Below are 15,682 nucleotides of genomic sequence, written 5' to 3'. Positions count from 1 at the left end.
CAGTTGTAAATGAGAACTTGTTCTCAACTGGCCTCCCTGTTTAAATAAAGGTGAAATAAATAAAAAATAAGATATTTGTTAAATGAAATACTGCTGTGAATATCCTGCATGAACTTAATTGAATGTTTAGCTTTGTCATGTCTCAGTAAGAACAGTCTGCACAACACCTGTGTACTGTCTGCTGGTCAGTCAGCTAAGATTAAAGTACAGAGATGGAGAGTGGAACATGGCAGATTTTGAAGCAGAGTAGCCCCATGAAGACATGGACTGACTGTAACATAGTTCTGCAACTTACAATATTCTGAAGGATTTTGATGCATATAACCATTGCTAATGCACCACACTGAATCCTGAGATGCAGCTGAAAATTGATATTGGACTGAAAGAGAGGCATAAGTCGACGGACACCCCAGACAGTGCAAAGGAACGGGACGTAAACAGGCAAAGGCAGCATCACTTGATATACCCACTATATATACAAAAGTATGTGCACACCCGTTTAAATTAGTGGATTTGTCTACTTCAGCCACACCCATTGCTGACAGGTGTATAAAATTAACCACACTGCCATGCAATCTCCATAGACAAACATTGGCAGTAGAATGGCCTTACTGAAGAGCTCAGTGACTTTCAATGTCCGAGCAGCCGCACACAGGCCTAAGATCACTATGCTCAATACCAAGCGTCGGCTGGAGTGGTGTGAAGCTCGCTCCATTGGACTCTGGAGCAGTGGAAACGCGTTTTTTGGAGGGATGAATCATGCTTCACCATCTGGCAGTCCGACGGACGAATCTGGGTTTGGCGGATGCCAGGAGAATGCAACCTGCCCAATGCATAGTGCCAACTGTAAAGTTTGGTGGAGGAGGAATAATGGTCAGAGACTATTTTTCCTGGTTTGGGCTAGGCCCCTTTACCACGTTTCAGGTAAGACCCAAGTGCAGACTGTGTTGAAGTAACAAAGTTTATTACAGCAACAGGGGCAGGCAAACGACAGGTCAAGGCAGGCAGGGGTTGATAATCCAGAGTGGTGGGGCAAAGGTATAAGACGGCAGACAGGCTCAGGGTCAGGTCAGGCAGAGTGGCCAGGCAGGCAGGCTCAGAGTCAGGACAGGCAAGGGTCAAAACCAGGAGGGCAAGAAAAGGAGACTGAGAACTGAGAGCTGAGAACAAAACGCAGGTTGACTTGACAAACAAGACGACCTGGCAACAGACAAGCAGAGAACACAGGTATAAATACACAGGGGATAATGGGTATGATGGGCGACACCTGGAGGGGGGTGGAGACAATCACAAGGACAGGTAAAGCAGGTCAGGGTGTGCCACCCTTATTTCCAGTGAAGGGAAATCTTAACGCTACAGCATGCAATTACATTTTTGATTATTCTGTGCTTCCAACATTGTGGCAACAGTTTGGGGAAGGCCCTTTCATGTTTCACCATGATAATGCCCACGTGCACAAAGCGAGGTCCATACAGAAATAGTTTGTCGATATTGGTGTGGAAGAACTTGACTGGCCTGCACAGAGCCCTGTCCTCAACCCCATCGAACACCTTTGGGATGAATTGCAACGCCGACTGCGAGCCAGGCCTAATCGCCTGCACTAAATGCTCTTGTGGCTGAATGGAAGCAAGTCCCCGCAGCAATGTTGCAACATCTAGTGGAAAATCTTCCCAGAAGATTGGATGCTGTTATAACAGCAAAATGGGGACCAACTCCATATTAATGCCCATGATTTCGGTCATGTAGTGTAGGTTAGTTTATCAAACCAATCAATACATTTTAAATGCAGTACAGAGTTTTTAAAAGTTTACACGTTTCACAGGTTTTAGTGTGTGCTTTTTGTTGCTTTGAGGGTCCAGTGTTCAAGACTGTTTGTTTATTGTGCAGAATAACATAGTCACATTATTTGTAAAAAAAATGCTAAGTTAAATACCTTATTTACATAAGTATTCAGACCCTTTGCTATGTTTCCATTGATCATCCTTGAGATGTTACTACAACTTTATTGGAGTCCACCTGGGGTAAATTTAATTGATTGGACATGACTTGGAAAGGCACACACTTGTCGAAATAAGGTCCCACAGTTGACTGTGCATGTCAGAGTAAAAACTAAGCCAAGAGGTCAAACTAATTATCCGTAGAGCTCCGAGACAGGATTGTGTCGAGGCACAGAAAGGGTACCAAAAATGTTTTGTAACATTGAAGGTCCTCAGAACACAGTGGCCTCCATCATTCTTAAAGAAGTTTGGAACCAACAAGACTCCTCCTAGAGCTAGCCGCCCAGCCAAACCGAGCACCGAGCACCTTGGTCAGGGAGGTGAGCAAGAACCCAATGGTCAGTCTGACAGAGCTCCAGAGTTTCTATGTGGAAATGGTTGTCCTTCTGGAAGGTTCTCCCATCTTTTTAGCAGTCCACCAATCAGGCCTTTATGGTAGAGCGGCCAGATGGAAGCCACTCCTCAGTAAAAGGCACGACGGCCCCTTGGAGTTGGCCAAAAGGCAGCTAAAGGACTCGTAACCACGAGAAACCAGATTATCTGGTCTGATGAAACCAATATTGAACTTTTTGGCTTGAATACCAAGTGTCACATCTGGAGGAAACCAGGCACCGCTTATCACCTGTCAAATACCATCCCTACGGTGAAGCATGGTGGTGGCAGCATCATGCTGTGGGGATGTTTTTCAGCAGCAGGGACTGGGAAACTAGTCAGGATCGAGGGAAAGATGAACAGAGCAAAGTACAGAGAGAGCCTTGATGAAAACCTGCTCCATAGCACTCAGGACCTCAGACTGGGAAGAAGTTTCCCCTTCCAACAGGACAACGACCCTAAGCACACAGCCAAGACAACGCAGGAGTGGCTTTGTCACTAGTCTCTGAATGTCCTTGAGTGGCCCAGCCAGAGCCCAGACTTGAACCCGATCAAACATCTCTGGAGAGACCTGAAAAAAGCAGAGCAAAGACTCCCCATTCATCCTGACAGAGCTTGAGAGGATCTGAAGAGATCAATGGGAGAAACTCCCCAAATACAGGTTTGCCAAGCTTGTAGTGTCATACCCAAGAAAACTGAAGACTGTAATCGCTGCCAAAGGTGCGTCAGTAAAGGGTCTGAATACTTATGTCAATGTGATATTTAATTTTTATTAATTAATTTGTAAACATTCTAAAAATGTTTTTTTGCTTTGACGTTATGGGGTATTGTGTGTTGATGAGGGGGAAACAATTTCATCCATTTTAGAATAACATCACACCCACACTGCTCGCTTGCGCAATATAAAGTCCAAAGTAGAAGAGTAAGCCTGAAGGAGGAGTGATTACTAGAAACTAACTCTGTTTACTCTCTTACCTGTGGATGAATTGTCGGAGAAGAGGACCTGTGCATTTCAGGTAAAATAACAACCCAATGTTTATATCCCAGGACAAATTAGCTAGCAACAGCAAGCTAGCTAGCTAAATTTCCATAAATGTTCAATGCTTTTCAACCTGTCCCCAAATGAATATAGTTGGTTCAGAGTTTGCTGATATTTCAACCTGTGTGTCCTGATTTGTGTCTGGTGTGGGTGGACAAAATTCATGCGTGAGAATGTAATTCTGTAACGTAACAAAATGTTGAAAAAGTGAAGGGGTCTGAATACTTTCCGAATGCACTGTATACCATGGCTGTCTGCCAATCAGCATTCAGGGTTTGAACCACCCAGTTTACAATGAATAATATTATGTGGACAGATCCTAGATCAACACTTCCACTCTGAGACGCTTTGTAGATATGGGTCCAGTTCCCCTCTGTCCATGTAATGTTATTCATTATGATCTGTAATAGGCTTTGGGGTTTTTGCTCGATTTCGTTTTTTCGAGGTGGGTTCTATTTGGGTGCGGCTTTCCCTAATTGCAATCATACTCGTTGGTCAGGATGTGTTGTACCTGTCACCTCGTTAGTCAGTCATTATTATCACTAATGCTTGCACAGGTGATATTTAAGAGTGGCAGGCCTAGTTCTCCAGGTGGCATGAGAGATGTTGGAAGCGTTAGACCGATGTTTAGTGCGCCCTGTGGTGGCATATTTCTCCTTTACCAAATGAGGAGAGAGTTACACACTTCACACACCAGTCAGAGTTATACTTAAACTACACATTTTTTAATAATAAGCTTTGCAATAGACTTTTGACTTTCAATGATGCGCTATCTCTAATGAACCATTGAAAAGTACCAACAGAAAAGTACAAAGATCTTTTATAGCCAAGATACACCCCTCTCAATTTACATGACGAACAACAGATACTAGGAACTGAAAGGAGTATCCCTTAGCCAGATAACATTCGCTATAAATTATCGTTCAGTTTGGTCCCTCAGACGAGGTTCTAATCTTGTTCCTGGTACTTCATAGTACAAAAACACCAACTCATCCAATGGCATATATCAATTATCAACTCTAGATACTCCCATCTCAAGTAAACCCCATCTTGACCCCACTCCTTGACAAGCTCACTGAGGGGAGTGAGCCTCAATGTCATACACTATCCCAGGATGAGTGTAAGATCAAAGAGGACATACAATGTTTCCAGACACTGCCATACACCTCCCCCCAATGGGAAAAAGAGGGAGTGCCTGGTGCACAGACATTGTGGAGACAAGTAATTGGTTCCCCATTAATCACGCCATCCCTTCACATGTTTTAAGAATAGGTAAAGACACATTCACATATGAAGACAATGTTCCATTCTGTCCTCTTCCCTTTCTGATATTCTGCATAGCACCAGGGACATGTGGAAGACAAGCCTGACCTCTCCCCTCTCTGGGCCCCAAGTGACTGAGCCCCAGCTGAGGGAAAAGTGCAACTGCCAACACTATAGTCCAAAAGGATACATTCTAATGACAAGTATCTCACATAAGCATATAAGCATATAGATAGCACCAGGGACATGTGGAATCTATCTATCTATGATCTATGTTACCCTATGTTACCCAACTACCCAACTACCCAACTAACATTGAGTGGCTGCTGCCAACACACTGTCAATGACACTGACTCAACTCCAGCCACTTTAATAATGGGAATTGATGGGAAATGATGTAAATATATCACTAGCCACTTTAAACAATGCTACCTTATATAATGTTACTTACCCTACATTATTCATCTCATATGCATACGTATATACTGTACTCTATATCATCGACTGCATCCTTATGTAATACATGTATCACTAGCCACTTTAACTATGCCACTTTGTTTACATACTCATCTCATATGTTATACTGTACTCGATATCATCTACTGTATCTTGCCTATGCTGCTCTGTACCATCACTCATTCATATATCCTTATGTACATATTCTTTATCCCCTTACACTGTGTATAAGACAGTAGTTTTTTGGAATTGTTAGTTAGATTACTTGTTGGTTATTACTGCATTGTCGGAACTAGAAGCACAAGCATTTCGCTACACTCGCATTAACATCTGCTAACCATGTGTATGTGACAAATAAAATTTGATTTGATTTGATTTGAATTCTGATTCATCCGCCACAGCCCTCTTTAAGTTGTTAAACAAAACCTTTATCTTTTGTCTCCCCTGTTTGGTTTGCTCCACATTTATTTGCACATCCTTACTGTTTGGTTTGCTCCACATTTATTTGCACATCCTTACTGTTTGGTTTGCTCCACATTTATTTGCACATCCTTACTGTTTGGTTTGCTCCACGTTTATTTGCACATCCTTACTGTTTGGTTTGCTCCACATTTATTTGCACATCCTTACTGTTTGGTTTGCTCCACATTTATTTGCACTACCTTACTGTTTGGTTTGCTCCACATTTATTTGCACATCCTTACTGTTTGGTTTGCTCCACATTTATTTGCACATCCTTACTGTTTGGTTTGCTCCACATTTATTTGCACATCCTTACCTAAGTTGGTGTGGGTTTTCTTTTCCTTTAGTTTGTCTGATATCAGGCAAATCTAGTGGGGGTCCATGGTGTTTAAGACCCTACTCGAGTTTGATTGGCCAGCAGTCAGTAGTCACCCCATGGTTGCCTTTCAAAACCCATTTTAAAACCCCACCTGTTTCATTCTGGTTGTCAGTTTTCTATTGAGAAATGGTTTTTGGTTTCTTATTGGGGAACGTAACAGATCTCAAAGGCAAAACTGATCCTAGATCATCACTCCTACTCTGAAACACTTGAAAATGGGCATGGATGTTTTCATCATCTCACCCATGGACGTTGATTCTATTTTACGCTAACTTTCACTATATAAAGGTTAAATGCTTTATATATGTTTCATCATTTATTTAATGATTTAATGATATATTTCTGGTTATTTTTACTACTTAGTCGTGATATCCAGTTGGTAGTTACAGTCTTGTCCCATCGCTGCAACTCCCATATGGACTCGGGAGAGGCGAAGGTTGAGAGTCATGCATCCTCCAAAACACAACCCAACCAAGCTGCACTGCTTCTAGACACACTGCTTGCTTAACCCGGAAGCCAGCCACTCCAATGTGTTGGAGGAAACAACATACAGCTACAAGGAGTCGCTAGAGCATGATGGGACAAGGACATGCCAGCCGGCAAACCCTCTCCTAACCCGGACGACACTGGGCCAATTGTGCACTGCCTCATGGGTCTCCCGGGCCCGGCCCGGGATCGAACACAGATCTGTAGTTACGTTTCTAGCACTGCGATGCAGTGACTTAGACCGCTGCGCAACTCAGGAGGCCCTATTTATGGTTTTAATGATAGATACTGTTAATAATATAGTTTATTGATGCTTATTTGTGAAGGTTTTTTTTATGAAATGTTTGACCTTACTCAGTCTGACCTGAGACAAAGGATCTTAACTATTATTGTTCTTGGTGAAAAAAATGTCAAAGCTCCTCCTCACTGCAAAATCACCTCATACTCATTACGTAATTTAAAGTTGTACATTTTTCAAATGTACCCCAAACATTATTGGATAGTTAACCAACAAAAGTGACATCTCAAAGGACTGCACCACGGACCACATGACTGGGTTATACACCAAAGACTGTGTATTCATTCCTGAGAAGAACCAGGCAACCCCTGCATCCATCATGTATAATCAAGGACTTCATTCTGAGAGTGTAATCTCTTCAAAGCCTTCCTCCTACCCCAGCTCACTGAAGACATGTTTTGTTGCAAAAAATACCTAATTATTGTAACTGTTATTAAAATGACTTTTGTTATGCCAGAAACAAGTTACTGTGTTGTGTACCCCACAGGTAAACGAGTTCTGTACAAAGGACACTCACAACAAGCTTGCTCCAAACATGCAGAACAGAATGTGTGATAACAGAGGTGTAGAGGTTATACTCCATGATTCTGAGGATCACAATGTCTCAGTCCCGTCTCTAAAACCACCGGTTACACCACCCAAAGTGGAGCAGCGACAGCAAAGAGTGGTGTGTCTTGTCCTTGATGTTTCAGGGAGTATGGGGGTAAGTTCAAAATCAAAACCAAAACTACAGTGTATTTAGTTTCACATTTTAGATGTGGACAGTTAATTGATATTTTCTTTTCCCCTCTTGATAATAGATAGCCATACTATCCGGTAATGTGGTCATTAAATGGAAAATGAAACTTGAGTTTTCTATTTATATAACCTGTATGAGAAATTGCCAAAATATAGTTGCTGTCTTGAAAGTGAAATGATGTTATTTCAGCTGTACGTTCTTCTCAATAACCAGGTTTTATTTATACTGACAATAATACCCTGTAGAGGGAGAAAATGTCTTGGAGATTTCTGGGAGAAAGCAAGACTTAGTGGAGACAGGAGCTGTCTACACTATTCCAGCACCATTTCAACTTCAATATTTCAATATCAAATCACTTATGCTTAGTCTAATGTTAGTGTTTACATACTGGAGAGGGAATGCAAAACAACGACGCTGGACAGAGTGGAATCAGGTGTATCAAAAGGCAATTTATTGAGTCAAAGATATTTTGTCCTGCCGTTTATCGTGCACGGACCTAAGCAATATGACTCTGTGAGGAGTCAGAAAAATTAGGCTGCCTCGCCAGAGTTTACAACAGAATGTATACACAGAATAATGTAGGTGGGGTCTCGTCGTGTTGATCTTCTGACTGGTCCTGAAGATTTGGAGGCGGGCCCTGCTCTAGCCAGAGCAGAAGCCCCATTAGTGCACAGCAAAGTCCTTTGCTCTTGGCACCCGACCAGTAGGGGGGGTAGAGTGTGAGTGTACAGATGCTCATGAAATGTATGTGTGTCAAGGAAGCGTGGATTTTAGGGACTGGTAATGTCTGCTTTAGGCTCAGGTGTTTCCTGTTTATGCAGGAGTGCATGCAAGGGTCAATGTCAGTGAGATAGCTTGGCACTTCTAAGCTCGTTAGTGTTGCAGGCTGCTCTTTGTAGTTTACAGGGGAGTATATTTGCGTGATGGCAGCTGTGTGTCCTTCGGATAATCATGTTATTGCACGTAGGCTCTAAACTTGACTGAGGACACTGGGCCCAGAGTTATCTGAGGGCATCCGGTTTAACCAGAGCGTTGGTCTGCTAGTAGTGCTCGATATTAGAATTGTTTATATAACACTAACACAGTGACAACTAAGATACCAAAAACAATATAGTCCAAACAACATAAGATAAATATGATATGGATATCCATGGTACTGGTTTATGTGTGTGTGTGTGTGTGTGTGTGTGTAAGTAGGAAACACATGTTGACTGACCCAGAAAACGCTTATGTCATCCTCCTCTTGTTTATCACTGTCACGCCCTGGTCAAAGTATTTTGTGTTTATCTTTATGTATTTGGTCAGGCCAGGGTGTGGCATGGGATTTTTGTAATTGTGGTGTGTTTGGCTTGGGGTTTTGGTGGTGGTATTGGGATTGTAGCTTAGTGGGTTATCTAGCAAAGTCTATGGCTGTCTGGAGTGGTTCTCAATCAGAGGCAGGTGCTTATCATTGTCTCTGATTGGGAACCATATTTAGGCAGCCATATTCTTTGAGTTTGTCGTGGGTGATTGTCCTTAGTGTCCTTGTTCCTGTCTATGTGTTAGGTTACACAAGTATAGGCTGTTTCGGTTTTCGTTACGTTTATTGTTTTTGTAGTGTTTGTTATTGATTCGTGGTTTACGTTCATTATTAAACATGGATCGCAATCTACACGCTGCAGTTTGGTCCGACTTTCCTTCACCACCACTAGAAAACCGTAACAATCACTCTATTATACAGTTTTCATTGTCCTAGGCTACCTGTAACGTGCAATGAGTGAAGAGGTGTGGAGTCAGGCGCAGAGAGCAAAAGGATGTGGGGAAAAAACACACTTTAATGTCCAGGAAAAATAACATGAACAGAAATATAAACGGACAGCGCGAAACCCAAAATGCAAACAAAATACACTCTAACACAAAACAGACGAACAAGCCCGCACGAAACAGAAGCTGGCTGAACAAACTTAAATAACCCCACCCTAACAACCAAACAAGAAACAGGTGATACCAATTAGACAAAACCAAACGAACACAGAACAAAGGATCAGTGATAGCTAGTAGACCGGCGACGACGACCGCCGAGCGCCACCCGAACAAGAAAGGGAGTCACCTTCGGTAATATTCGTGACACTACCTGGCTAAAATGCTCGCTCGCTAGCATAACTTCCTTTCATGGTCAAAGATACGCCAGTCTAGAAGAAAAAGAAACACACACCTATTTAGGCGAGGTGCTGGCTAGTGGAGTAGAAAGCTTGAAAATAAAGGAGAGCCGCACACTCTAGGAGCTCAGATGCAAAAATGTAATACCAACGTTTCGACAGCCAAGCTGTCTTCATCAGGGTATAATCACAAACACTGCGGGATGACTCATTTATATAGTGTCAAAAGACACACAGGTGTCTGTAATCATGGCCAAGAGTGGCCTAATATCATTGGTTAATTCTCAAATATAAAAATGGCATACAAAGAACAGCATACAAAAAAACTAATGGATAGCATACGATCATAGATTCATTTTAGACTACACAAGCTTACAAACAATTACAATGGCAAAGTCACAATAACCACAAGAATGGCTTCAGATCAAAGTCTACGTTGAGACTGAAGGGTCTTTAAGTTAAAGATAAAGGTATTGTCAGGGAGAAGATCAAGAGATTCAATGATAGAGATCATACTGCTGGTGTCCTTTACATACAAAGGAGGGGAGCTGTTCTGCGAGTGGTCTAATAGAAAAGTCAACAAAAGTAGATAGAGGAGCCATTACTGCAGCAATGCCCGCAAATTGGCAATTTTAGGGTGTTGAATAGCCAAAATGTCATGTTCTTTCTTGGTGATCTGACCAGAAATTAAATACCCATCTAGGACAGTAAAGATAGTATTCTGAAATTGGGAAGTAGGGTCACTTCTGAGTTTGTTGTTAAAGGTGTTGTCAAGCAGTTGTCTATGACACTCATTTACATAAACTGTCCTATCCATAAGTACAACCGACCCACCCTTATCAGCAGGACTAATAAGGACTGACATATCGGATTGTAAATCAAGCAAAGCTTGTTTTTCATCCTTGGGTAAATTATGGAAAGATTTGGACTCCTATTTGTTCTTAAGTAGATGAGCAACATCTTTTTCAACGAGTCTGCAATATGTCTCGATCGAGTGATTGTGATTGGCTGGAAACATAAAATAACTCTTACTTCTAAAAGGAGTCGGAGTATGTGCAGGTGAGTAACCTGCTGGTTCCGCAGAAATATAACGATTAGGGGAGCTAAAGTATTCCCTTAAACGGATGTTACTAAAAAACTTAAACTTGTCTACCTTTAAATCAAAATCGTTTCACTGGGTTGTACGCACAAAATAACCCTTTATTAAGCAAAGAGACATGGGCATGGCTCTATATCTTGCTTGCCTCTGCCTCTGATAGTCGTTTCTTCTTACCCCGTGGGGTGCGGCATCTCGTCGATGCATGTGGCTGCGGCCACCTCCGCCCTCCCGTCAGCCAAATGGCGCTGGTTGTAGAGCGTGGGTCAGACAGGGGTGGATAGAAGTAAGCGGCATCCCTCCTGCGTCTGCCATGGAGAGGAGGAGCAGGACCTCTTGTCAGGGTTTCTCCAGAAGTAGACTTTACCATCGGTCTTGTCTTTTATGTCTTGGTTGAATTTCTTGATTTTAAGCTCCTTTATTTCTGTAGACAACTTGTCCTGGAGCGCTTGGTTAGATTTCATCAGTTCATTGAATATGCCATCATCATTAACAGCTATTTGTAGAGCTGTGCGTTTGTCTTTAATCGTGTTTACCATTTCAATAAAATCATTTTTCAACTGGTCAACAATTAATGTAATTAAATCAATAGAGCATTTGTTCAGGATGGCACACCAGCGCTCACAGAAATCACCTGTATGCTGTCCCAATGATATTCAACACCAGTTGAATATGGCTGGTGTCAATAAACATCGGCAAAAAAAACGTTATTAAATTGTTGCCAGCAGCACGGTTACAGTCACCAATTCTCTAGATAACATGAAAACAGCCTAACCAGCTCTGCTAGGGGGGTAAAATGCTCAAAGTGAGATGTTCTTTCATGTGTGTCTGGAAGTAGCTTACAAGCTATCCAACGTTAGTTTGGCCAGAGTGTCCAGTGTGTGCTCTGAACCCACTGAAAGCAAAACGCTCTGAATATAGGAATGGCAAATCTGACAATGCTCTGATTCATGAGCGCACTCTGTCTGAGCGCACTCTGAGCGCACTCTGGCACTCCAGATTGAATTTACGAACACACCCTTACCTGGACTAAGAAAAATACGCATTATGACACTGTAAATAAGCATTATGACCATCATAATCATATAAGCCAAATAGGTCTATGACGTACATGGCGTTATCAGTCAGAGGGTGTCTTGTTATTTTCCTGAAAATCTGATCCTGCATTCATCCCAGTCATCAGCAACAATCTCAGTCTCATCTAGAATGACATAATGATCATTATGGTGAAAGGGAAATTCCTTGCTGATGGACCATGTCAGAATAATAAAAGATAAGTACATTTACTGGAACAATATAACATGTAACAATGTAACAATGTTTGACTAGTGAACTTCCTGGTAGAGCTGAAAGTTGTGGGTACCATTACACAGAAAACAGCACGTTTTAAAGGGACAGCCCAAGATTGGTACATACATTTTTTTACTTTTCAATTAATTACCTATATCCATTCATTCTTGAATAATATAACTTATCAGTTATGAGCTTAGTTCAACTTCATTGTTTGTTAAAAATGTAAAACACTTGAGATTCAAAACATGGTTATTCAGAACTTTGTCTATTAATTTGAGATTTGATCAAATTTCTCTAGTCCCATCGCTCAGCTGTTTACCAAAACAAGCAGCTGGTTGACCGCTTGTTGTTTTTCAAATACCAGATGTTCCCTTTAAAACTGCCTCATCAACTTGATGTGATATGCAGCATCCCTACTTCTGTGCTCAGAGAGAGACACATTTTCATTGTTCCATCATGATTCTATGATTATAAACAGAGGTCAGATACCAATACAGAGCAGTGTTGGGAATGCATAACAGAATGCAATTTCATACTTCTTTGTGACTTATAAGAATCATGGTTTTATATGGACTACTGTCACTATCACTATGACTGTCTCAGGTTTCCCAGACAAATATAGTATATTCTATGACTATAAAGAATCTTGGATTCTGTAATGATGGGGTGGTGAGTCGGAAGCAGGTGCAGGTGAAACGTTTTAATCAAACAACAAAACTAAGAACACGATACTAACAGGCTGATACACAAGAACAGTACCAACTGGTGAGAGAAGATGGGAGAGTGACATATAAAGGGAAGGAAATCATGAAGGTAACGTAGTTCAGGTGTGAATCATAATGATTACCAGGTGTGCGTAATGATGAGTGCCAGGTGTGCGCCGTCCACAGGGTACGGGGTGGGGTTGCAAAATTGAGTGATTAGCCTTCCTTCGTCAATATCTCTTTTACCCTCTACAAATCTTCCACTTTACCACCACCAAAGCACCCCCAGACAATCCCATTGCCTCCACCATGCTTGACAGATGGCGTCAAGCACTCTTCCAGCATCTTTTCATTTTTTTCTGCGTCTCACGAATGTTCTTCTTTGTGATCCGAACACCTAAAACTTAAATTCGTCTGTCCATGACACTTTTTTCCAATCTTCCTCTGTCCAGTGTTTGTGTTATTTTGCCCATCTTAATCTTTTATTTTTATTGGCCAGTCTAGGATATGGCTTTTTCTTAGCAACTCGGCCTAGAAGGCCAGGATCCCGGAGTTGCCTCTTCACTGTTGATGTTGAGACTGGTGTTTTGTGGGTACTATTTAATGAAGCTGCCAGTTGAGGACTTGTGAGAGGTCTGTTTCTCAAACTAGACACTCTAATGTACTTGTCCTCTTGCTCAGTTGTGCACCGGGGCCTCCCACTCCTCTTTCTATTCTGCTTAGAGACAGTTTGCACTGTTCTGTGAAGGGAGTTGTACACAGCTTTGTACGAGATCTTCAGTTTATTGGCAATTTCTCGCATAAAATAGCCTTCATTTCTCAGAACAAAAATAGACTGACGAGTTTCAGAAGAAAGGTCTTTGTTTCTGGCCATTTTAAGCCTGTAATCAAACTCACAAAGGCTGATGCTGCAGATACTCAACTAGTCTAAAGAAGGCCAGTTTTAATGCTTCTTTAAACAGAACAACAGTTGTCAGGTGTGCTAACATAATTGCAAAAGGGTTTTCTAATGATCAATTAGCCTTTTAAAATGCTAAACTTAGTTTAGCTAACACAACGTGCCATTGAATACAGGATGGTTGCTGATAATGGGCCACTGTACGCCTTTGTAGATATTCCATAAAATATCAGCCGTTTCCAGCTACAATAGTCATTACAACATTGACAATGTCTACACTGTATTTCTGATCAATTTGATGTTATTTTAATGGACAAACATTTTTGCTTTTCTTTCAAAAACAAGGACATTTCTAAGTGACCCCAAACCTTTTAACGGTAGTGTGTATATATATATACACTGCTCAAAAAAATAAAGGGAAGACTAAAACAACACATCCTAGATCTGAATGAATGAAATATTCTTATTAAATACTTTTTTCTTTACACAGTTGAATGTGCTGACAACAAAATCACACAAAAATTATCAATGGAAATCAAATTTATCAACCCATGGAGGTCTGGATTTGGAGTCACACTCAAAATTAAAGTGGAAAACCACACTACAGGCTGATCCAACTTTGATGTAATGTCCTTAAAACAAGTCAAAATGAGGCTCAGTAGTGTGTGTGGCCTCCACGTGCCTGTATGACCTCCCTACAACGCCTGGGCATGCTCCTGATGAGGTGGCGGATGGTCTCCTGACCATCTCCTGAGGGATCTCCTCCCAGACCTGGACTAAAGCATCCGCCAATTCCTGGACAGTCTGTGGTGCAACGTGGTGTTGGTGGATGGAGCAAGACATGATGTCCCAGATGTGCTCAATTGGATTCAGGTCTGGGGAACGGGCGAGCCAGTCCATAACATCAATGCCTTCCTCTTGCAGGAACTGCTGACACACTCCAGCCACACAAGGTCTAGCATTGTCTTGCATTAGGAGGAACCCAGGGCCAACCGCACCAGCATATGGTCTCACAAGGGGTCTGAGGATCTCATCTCGGTACCTAATGGCAGTCAGGCTACCTCTGGCGAGCACATGGAGGGCTGTGCGGCCCCCCAAAGAAATGCCACCCCACACCATGACTGACCCACCACCAAACCGGTCATGCTGGAGGATGTTGTAGGCAGCAGAACGTTCTCCACGGCGTCTCCAGACTCTGTCACGTCTGTCACGTGCTCAGTGTGAACCTGCTTTCATCTGTGAAGAGCACAGGGCGCCATTTGCCAATCTTGGTGTTCTCTGGCAAATGCACGGTGTTGGGCTGTAAGCACAACCCCCACCTGTGGACGTCGGGCCCTCATACCCTCAGAGTCTGTTTCTGACCGTTTGAGCAGACACATGCACATTTGTGGCCTGCTGGAGGTCATTTTGCAGGGCTCTGGCAGGGCTCCTCCTGCTCCTCCTTGCACAAAGGCGGAGGTAGCGGTCCTGCTGCTGGGTTGTTGCCCTCCTACGGCCTCCTCCACATCTCCTGATGTACTGGCCTGTCTCCTGGTAGCGCCTCCATGCTCGACACTACACTGACAGACACAGCAAACCTTCTTGCCACAGCTCGCATTGATGTGCCATCCTGGATGAGCTGCACTACCTGAGCCACTTGTGTGGGTTGTAGACTCCGTCTCATGCTACCCCTAGAGGGAAAGCACCGCCAGCATTCAAAAGTGACCAAAACATCAGCCAGGAAGCATAGGAACTGAGAAGTGGTCTGTGGTTACCACCTGCAGAACCACTCCTTTATTGGGGGTGTCTTGCTAATTGCCGATAATTTCCACCTGTTGTCTATGCCATTTGCACAACAGCATGCAAAATGTATTGTCAGTCAGTGTTGCTTCCTAAGTGGACAGATTGATTTCACAGAAGTGTGATTGACTTGGAGTTACATTGTGTTGTTTAAGTGTTCCCTTTATTTTTTTGAGCAGTATATATATATATATTTTATTATTTTTTCTTCCCTAACACTACCACCCTTCCCTAAAATACAGTTCTAGGTGAATCAGCACTTGTGGCTTCTCGAAAACACTGG

Source organism: Oncorhynchus kisutch, linkage group LG13 (assembly GCF_002021735.2).
Source record: "Oncorhynchus kisutch isolate 150728-3 linkage group LG13, Okis_V2, whole genome shotgun sequence".
Taxonomy (NCBI): domain Eukaryota; kingdom Metazoa; phylum Chordata; class Actinopteri; order Salmoniformes; family Salmonidae; genus Oncorhynchus; species Oncorhynchus kisutch.
Note: the sequence above shows the minus strand (reverse complement) of the source record.